Here is a 9,339-nt window from a genome sequence, read left to right as displayed (position 1 = left end):
AATCAATGCCAAACGGAACAGGTGAGGGAACTAATTAACGACCAGGGAAATTAACTAGGGAACACAGGCAGGCAGGGAAACCAAAACACCACGATAATAGAGGGAAACAGAACACACACACGTTACAGTGTTGATGCTACAAGTTTTAATGAACAGATTCTCATGATTAAAGAGGAAAATCCAGCAAACTAAGAGTGAACAACCACCAAGAGACATTAATGAGCAATAAAATAATAATAATAATAAAAATCTATACTATACATTTCAATTCTACGCTGTATTATATAATAGCTGGATGTCCACCTGTGGAAAAAGAAAAAGAAGTTATTTAAAGCCAAAATGATGTTTTTAATCAAATTAATTTTATTTTAGGTACAGCAATCTGTCCTACCAATGTGATTATTGTACATGATTCTTTCCTAGTTTGTCCCATGATCACTTTCAGACTCCGCCTGGAGAATCAGAGTCAAAAGCAATGTTGTATAAATGTTGTAAATGTATACTCAAAAAATTCAAAACCAGCCATCACTCTCAATTTGAGGACCAAAATACTGACCTTCATGAATGCAGGGAGCTGCAAAGACAAGCAGGACATTCAAAAAATCAAGAAAAAATATATTGATACGAGAAGGAGAATGCTATCAGCTGAAAAATTATTCTGGCAGGTATTTATAATGTAACTGATGTGATATTAGTAAATGTTCCTGATTACTTACAAGCTGTGTAATGCCATATTCAAATGAGATTCTTTGCTGTGGGGAACAAATTTGCAATAAACTGTTATATTTAAAACAACAACCACAACAACAACATTTAGTCCAAGATATGGAATGTGATTAATAGACTTATTGTTTGTGACTGACCGTTGCAGTTGGGTTGTAGATGAGCTTCACATAAGGCTGTTAGATAGAAAAAGTTTGATTTGGGAACTTATACATTTAAATGTACTTTTAATCCTTTTATATATGTTATATTTATTTGATATATTTTCATATTATAAAGTTTAATGAATGTTTATTATAGTGCTTATACCTGAGGGCCATAGAGGGAGAAACCCTGACCAAGCTAAAAGAACATAATGAAATTAATTATTAAACAACAAAGACATCACATGGAACTTATTTCACAATGATAATACAAAAAATTGTATAGGCTAAAAAAACAAAAACAAAAAAAAACTTTACCCCCAGTTCCTGAGGTCTATTCACTCCATCCTGTAATTTAGTCAGAAATGGTATGCATTATTTTAACATGAAACATATACTATAAGTTAAATCTAATCTTTATTACCTTTTTTGGTGTCTGCATCTGCCCTCTGCCCTGGAAAGAAGAATGTATTCAATGTGAATATCATTAATCTTAACTTATACTTTCTCATTACTTTCAGCCCTTTAAAATTATATCTCTCATTATCTGTTCAATACCTCAAATTCAACAAAGCATGAAATATTGTAATATGTTGTTAATGGAAAATGAATGGCAGTGTGTTATCTTTATATGTACAGTTCCAATCACTCACTTTTGGTAAGAGGAAGACATTCTCTCCCTGGAAACAAAAGCAAAAATGAATTCTGATTGTATCTATTTTATTGTGTTTTCATATCTTGACATACTTAACGTAAGGTTAATTGAAAATGTCAATTTCCCCAATTTTGTGGCATTACCTCCTTTAGATGGAAAGCACTAACATTCTGTTGAAGGGGAGAACATATTATTTATTTATTTATGCTTTTTGATATATTCAGAAAGTTATTTAGCTATAGCATTGCAACATTTTAAAGTACAAAACAGCAACACAAAGCGTTTCACTCACCTGCACAGTGACATTGTCAGCCTATATATGTTCATCCAAGGATAAAAAATGATTAAACTGTGATTAGAGACTTCAAATGCATTTTCATTACATGTCTGTGGGTAAATTATCATCTTCTTACCTTGAAGATTGGAATGAACTGCCTGTTGTCCTAGAACATTTATGAAAGTGAACTCATAAATCCATACACATTTGTAGCAACTCATATTGTAATAAAACATTCTCAAAACATAATACAATCTTGAGCTCATAATGTAATAATACATTTTCAATGCAATACTATTTTTTCACATAATGTAATAGGTTATTGTATGAGCAATGTATTACATTATACACACTGTGGCAACTTATAATGTAATCACAGTTAATACCAGCACATATTGTTAAACAGTGTTTACAATATAATAATTATCTTTCAATATAATAAATTTGAGCACAAAACATAATAATAGTTTATGTAAAATAAGAAGTTTATGTAAAATAAGATTATATTAAAGGAAAATTAGGCTTATTAGGCTACTGTGATGGATTTTTTTAATTAATCATAGCTAACATTTATTTTTCTTGCAGGAACAACATTCATATGCTTTTGAATCTTAAATGTGTCCAAACCCTTTGGTCGAAAGCTCATACTTTGAGTGTGTGAGTGTATAAATAACAAATAGGGGATTCTCTCAGAAATTTGTCTGAGATCCTCCGGCCGTGATTAAAGCATATTTGAAGGCAAAAAATTAAAAATTAAATAAAAAAAAGATTCCAATTTTTGAGATATAGTTATTTAAATTGTTATAAAAACTTGTTTAACACTTCAAAGAGCATTCAATGTACAGTTTCTCGTTGTATCAACACTTGGTGTAGAAGCGACTGCTTTATTATTTCCATCTGGTCACTCAAGTGAAGGTCTACCATTGCTAATTCTGGGCCACATTGCAGAAGGTCATGGGGACCACTATGTTAGTCTTCATGGGCCAGTATTCGTCGCATGTAATTCGTCACATTTCGTCGACATCGAACGCACATGGCACCCTTTAGCGTCAATATGACACGCACAGAGCTTTGTTCGGTTATGGGTAGGTTTAGGTCTAGTGTAGGGTTAGGGTTAGACCACTAGGAGGCGCCTTCTGGCCCATTTCTATCTGCGTCTCATATTGACGCTAAAGGGTGCCATGTGCGTTCGATGTCGACGAAATGTCAAAAGCGTCAATATATGACGCCCTAGGATGAGAACGGGCTGTCCTGACTCAAACATGGACCATGGCTTTCATCCTGGCCATATTCCTGATTCAGATATGGACCCTGGTTGTAATCTGACACTATAACAATTATCCTTGCCTCAATGCTAATCTTAGTCTTGACTCTCTGCCTGTTAGCCCATATTTGCCTCTGAACATACTTTCACTGATAATTAAGATTTGTCTGTCCATGGACATGTCTATGCTTCACACTTTTAAAAGAGTCTCTGCCATTTTCAGAGAGCTTATAGCCATTTTTTGCCAAGAATATATATCAAATAAGCTTTGGTAGATCTTTTGCAACTTGAGATGGATGAGAACTGTCACATTAGCATGATGAAGCTGTACAAAGGAGCTGGACGCACAAGTGGCCTTGCTCAAAAACTAAAGAAGCAGTTTGGTCAGCGTATTCGCTGGATGTGGGCATGGATCACATGAGACGTGTTCTTTGGATGGTTACCATAAAGGACATCTACTGGAAGAAATAAACATCACACTATTCAATGTTGCATTTCAACATTTAACATTCTTTTACTTTGAACATAAGGTTGGATTGTTATAGTGTTTGTCTGAAGATGCAGTTCTAAAAAACATTTTCTTGCTTTTCTTCAGGACTCCAAGAAACGTTTGTAGCCTATATTCTTAAACCATAGATGTGGCTGCTTTAACTGCAGTGTTATTTATTTAGTGATTTTATAAGCATTGTTTTTTAAAGTTTTGAACTGATTTTTTGTAAAGATTTTTTTCTTTTGCTATATTAATACTGTGAGTTATTTTTTACAACATTGGCTGTTATTACACTGTTTGTCATTTAACAGTATTCTCTTTTAACTATAAAGCCTAAGTGTCTTTGGCTTATGTATATATATATAAGAAGTAAATGTACCATGATAATAAACATATTAACATCAATAATAATAATAGCAATAATAATAATGATTGTATGAATATATAAATCTGGTGCATTTAGTATGTAGTTTAAGACTTAGATTTTAAAAATATACTGTAAGGGAAAACCAATGTTTTTATGTTTAAAAAGCCTATTACAATTATGACAATATTTTTGGAGTTTATAATGTAATAAATTTCTCATAATGTAATAATTGTTATTACATTATGAGCTCAAGATGTTATCACGTTTTGAGAAAATTATTACATTATGGACATTTTATTACAATAATAATGTAATACTTACAGTATTACATTATGTGCAGTTTCTACATTATGTGCAGTTATTACATTATGAGTTGCTACAACATTCATTAATAACTGAACGTAAAACTGTTTAATCCATGAATGAATTTGATGAGCCTACCATCATGTTGGGACTCAGGGGTCTTCCAATGAGTGGATTCATTTGATTCTCTCTACCTCCACCTACTGGAGCTTGAGTTGGCTGAAGGGTTTTTACAACATTAACAATTCATTTTTATATTTCAGCAAACTTGCTGTTTCATTCTAACTTTCAAAGTTCTATTATTCCACATTATTACAAATATTTAATTCAATCCCATTTGCCCCAGGATGAGGGCGAATATGGCAAATATTTAAACTCTGACATATTGTTTTCATATCTTAAAGACAGTTTTCTGCTAAATAAAATCATTATTTTTTATGGCAATAGGACTAAATCTGCAGCCTAATAACTTACTTTGTAAGATGGTCTACCAGCTCTTCCATTCCTCTGTGGTTTTCCGTTTGCTCCCCATCTATGCCATTGTCCGCTCCTCTGTGTTCCCTGGGTCAAACCTGGTCTAGTCAACTCAGACTCATAACCCTACAGCAGAAGATAAAAATAATGTTTATTGTACGCCATAATGACTGCAAAACATGCAAACAATATTGAAAATGTTGCCCACCCTGCCTCCTCCATTTTGACCAGGGAATGCTGGATCTTGTCCAAATGGAGATCCATTAGATGGATTTTGTGCCTGTTGCTCTGGTTCATTTGGATACAATGGGCCCACCAGATCTGGCTATAATATAGCATCAGTTGACATTTTGAAGTTAAACCTTAAATGATTATTAGAGTCATGCACAAATTTGAATCTAAATTACTACAAAAACTTACAAAAGCTGGACGTCCAAAATTCTGCTCCCATCTTGGTCTGACTGGAGTTCTGCCCACTGGCTGAGGCACTTTTCCTCCTCCATTTACTGGCCCTGGGAAACGTCTCTCTCCATTCACTGAGTTAACTTGATCCCAGCGGTCTCTCTCATTGGGCTGAAAACAATGCAATAACTACTAAACCATAATAATATATCCACCTCATTTTGCAACTCGGAATAAGCTATTTTCTGTAAGACTTATGTTTCATTAGCCGCTATAGGGAAATAACTACACTGTAAAAAATGATTTTATGTCAAAGTAAATAAAACAGGAAAAATCATGTATCTTTTGCTAAGAATAATTTTGTAAAAATGAAAACTTTAGTATATTAAGTAAATCCTAATTATATACTAATTTTTTACTTGTAAATATTAGACATCCAACAGACAAGTGAAATTGACTTCTGACTCTCTGGCATATTTACATGCATTAATTAAGTACTTGAAGCAAATTTAAAAAAATCAAGTAAAATTTAGTCCTTGAAGAAAGGAATCTGCGCATGCGCAGAAAGAAGAAAACACGCGATGATTGAGGGATTTCGAATCTCCACTCCAACGGCTCTCGACAGGTAAGCAACAGTAAAAAACTGCATTATATTACGGATTTATAATGATTTTTTGATTAATTCAACGATTGTCTTGTCATCACTTCATGCTATACATTTGCAAAGTTTAGTGTTCTTAAGTTTAGAGACGTGCTCCAGAAAAAAGTTAAGGGAGAGGCAGAGGCAGAAAGCACCCTGTTTATTTTCTTTATTTTACAAAAGCACAATGTTTTATTTCGATTGAAAGTGGAAAAAGTAGACATTTAACAGTTTATTTTTTCATATTTCTTAAGTCTGTAATCTTTATGACCAAAAATGACGGAGTATAAGTCTAATTTGCTGCTACGCGCGGGCGCTTTTGCCGACTCAAGAGGGTTAATGACGAGTTAACTTTGTAGACGTTAGCCATATTTTTTTCTCAGTTTTAAACTTTACGTTTTACACGATTTATCAGTAATTACGCCTAAAAACCATGAATATGTCACTTAAATCATGATCTTTTTGTTTAATATTTATTTTGTGTGCAATTTTCTTTATAGATGACAAATATTGGCCACGAATTAACAATAGGCCTAAGTGAGAAGGTTCTCGTTCCCTCATCGTGCACAATATAATTCATTTCCTCATTCATTTGCTAAATCGTGCATACTATCTATTAAATGGTCCCTGCTTTTACTAAATCGTAACCACGTTGTAAATGACAATAATTCGTACTCCCAAATTCCTAATTCGTAGCCTTGATATCTGCTGTGTGTCACATGTTAGCATTAATGTGTGTAAATTGACTATGAGAGTAAGGTCATGCAGGATGTTTTTAATGATTTGGTTTAAATGAAATGAATAATGTGAATGCAAATTAATTAACTTTTAATTTAAAAGTATTAGCTGTTTACTGATTATTGTTTTTTTCTCTCTCTCTTTTCTTAATTTCAGGATATTTCTCAAATGCATTCAGCCCTTTGTGCCTCCGTTGCTGTAAACCGGTTGAGAGGGACAAAGAGAGAGACCGAACACACTGAATTGTTATTATTGTCATTATAGGTTTCTGTATATGCTTATTTCTTAATAAATTACTCTTAACTGCACATTGTCACAGTATTATTTTGTCACATTATAAGAGTAACATTTAATTTAATTTAAAATAATTACCAGCACTGCATAAAACAAGTAAAATGTATTTAAAATATCAAGTGGTTTTACTTAATTATATTAATTATATCAGATTTGTAAGTAAAAATTACTCAATATAATTTAACAGGCCAAGTTATATGTACTTATTCACTTTGTGAATTTTACTCGGCTTAGTTAAGTAGATTTACTTAATTTCCATCAATGTGAAATTTACTTGAAAAAAATTTGTGCAAAAACTTGCCTTATAAAAATTGAGTAAATTCTACTTATTGTTTTTCTCAGTGTAGTATAGCTAACAAAGTAAACGGTAAAATCTTGCTACATTACTGAGGTGAAAAAAAGGATGCTTAAATGTGTACTGTACAAAATGATCAATTGTAAGACTGGCATCAAAAATAACTCCAAGGTTCCTCATTTTACTTTGAGTCTCCAAAACAGCGCCACCAACAGACAGAGTCAGTGAACCAGCCTTAAAAATTTGATGGCGGGAACCAATAAGCATATCTATTCAGGCAGAGGAAATTAATATTCATCCATGTTTTTAAAACACAGAAACGCAGTTAGAAAGAAAACAGGCATCAAGGTTTTTACCTTGAATATCCTCAGCATAGAAGTGATATTGGAGGCCAAGTGATTGCAACAGATGCCCAAGTGGTGTCAAATAATTATTGAAGAGTAAAGGGCTTAAAACTGAGCTCTGAGGACCACCAGTAAGTACAGAGCTAATCTCAGGCCTGTAATCACCCATATAAATGAACTGGGAACCGTCAATAAAATAGGATTTAAATCAGTTTAAAGCTGTCCCTGACACAGCAAAAACTCTTTCAAGGTGGGTTAGTAAAAGACTATGATCCACAGTGTTGAAAGCGGCTCTTAGATCAAGAAGGATGAGAATGGAAATTGCACCAGAAGCCATCAACAAGTCATACCTCAACCAAAGCAGTTTCAGTACTGTGAAATTTACGAAAACCTGACTGAAGGGGTTCAAAGAGGTTATTAATTGTAAGATGGTTACACAAATGAGAGGCAACAACGCGCTCAAGTATTTTTGCAAAAAATGGAAGATTTGAGATGGGACGAAATTTGTTAAAATCATCCAGGGAAGCCTTTTCTCTCTTTTTTTGGCATGCACAGGAGTTGCAGCAGCAATCTTTAATGCTGCTTGAACAGCCCCAGTCTGCAATGAGTCATTTATAATACTGAGGATAGCAGGGCACAAAACATCGAAGCAATATTTAAATAAGCTTATGAGAATAGGATCAAACAAGCAAGTGGTAGATTTCATGCTAGATACCTCCCTTTTGAGAGCCTCAGAATCAAGCTGTGAGAAATGAGTGAGAAAATTACCAGCTAACCCAGATGGTATATCAAGCAGCATAATGAGCTGTTTTGCAAGCTGTTAAAAATAACTACAATCCAGACACATTCAATTTACAAACGGCCACGCCCACTCTTACATTAAAAATAAGGTGAATACCCAAGATAAATGTCAATGAAAATAAAACACAGAATGTTGCTACTCACCTGAGCTGCCACCACAACACATGATAATACCACTAGAAACCACATTGCTTCTGTAAAATAATAAATATGTAAAATTTTCTGAATTAAAAGTAATTTGACTGACTCTAATAGTAACTGATCTCAATGTCTCACTAAAGAGGTTACCTTCTCAACGTTTGTCCCCGTTTCCAGCTCTGTCACATTGGTCTTGCTTCTCTCTTTTTAAAGACAAGTGGTTGAGCAATTGTCACTGTTGTTGTGGCTCATTTGTTTTGAGGACTTATCAATTGTTAGAGAAATTGTTAGTTTCAACAAAAAGAAAAAAAAATACTAATACAAAACTGATGTCATTTAAGGTGGTCAAAATATAACAGTAGGCCTTTTACAGTACAGGAAACATTTTATTTCATAACCATTACAAAATTCTGGCTTCAAAGAGGTGTAAGTATTGACTCTCTTACAAGTCTTTCTCTATTGCAATATCAGGAGTGTCATGTGTAGGAGGGATTTTACTGATTGCTAAACTAATTTGTTGCCTTAAGCCCACCTAATGTTTTAGGATTGACCCGTCTAGTGCATTTAGCAAGAGCAGCGAGGGTGAGGTGTTTGTTAGGAATCATCAAAACAGAGGGGTGTGTTCTATTACTGTATTTAAATCCTCAGGCATCAGAGCAACATATTATTCTTCCTAAAAATATTATTGCTGTTGCTTTGGAGCATTAGTCTTTGACAGAAACATGAAGACAGTAATCTTATTTGCATGCCTTCTTGGTCTGACCTTGGCTTTCCAGGTATGTTTCAAAAGCTATACTTTTGCAGTTATAGTTGCATGTGTAAATAATGATAATAATGATTATTATCACTGTGATTAGGCTGAAGATCACCAGCGTGTGGCTCGCTCATTATCCAGCTCGGATTCTGATGAGGTTTGTCAGAAAATGTAACTCAAATTTAATAAAGTTGAACAGCAACTATATATCAGCATGTTGTTTTATTTGCTCGTATG

The sequence above is a fragment of the Abramis brama genome (assembly GCF_963993115.1).
Source record: "Abramis brama genome assembly, chromosome: 2".
Classification (NCBI taxonomy): Eukaryota; Metazoa; Chordata; class Actinopteri; order Cypriniformes; family Leuciscidae; genus Abramis; species Abramis brama.
Note: the sequence above shows the minus strand (reverse complement) of the source record.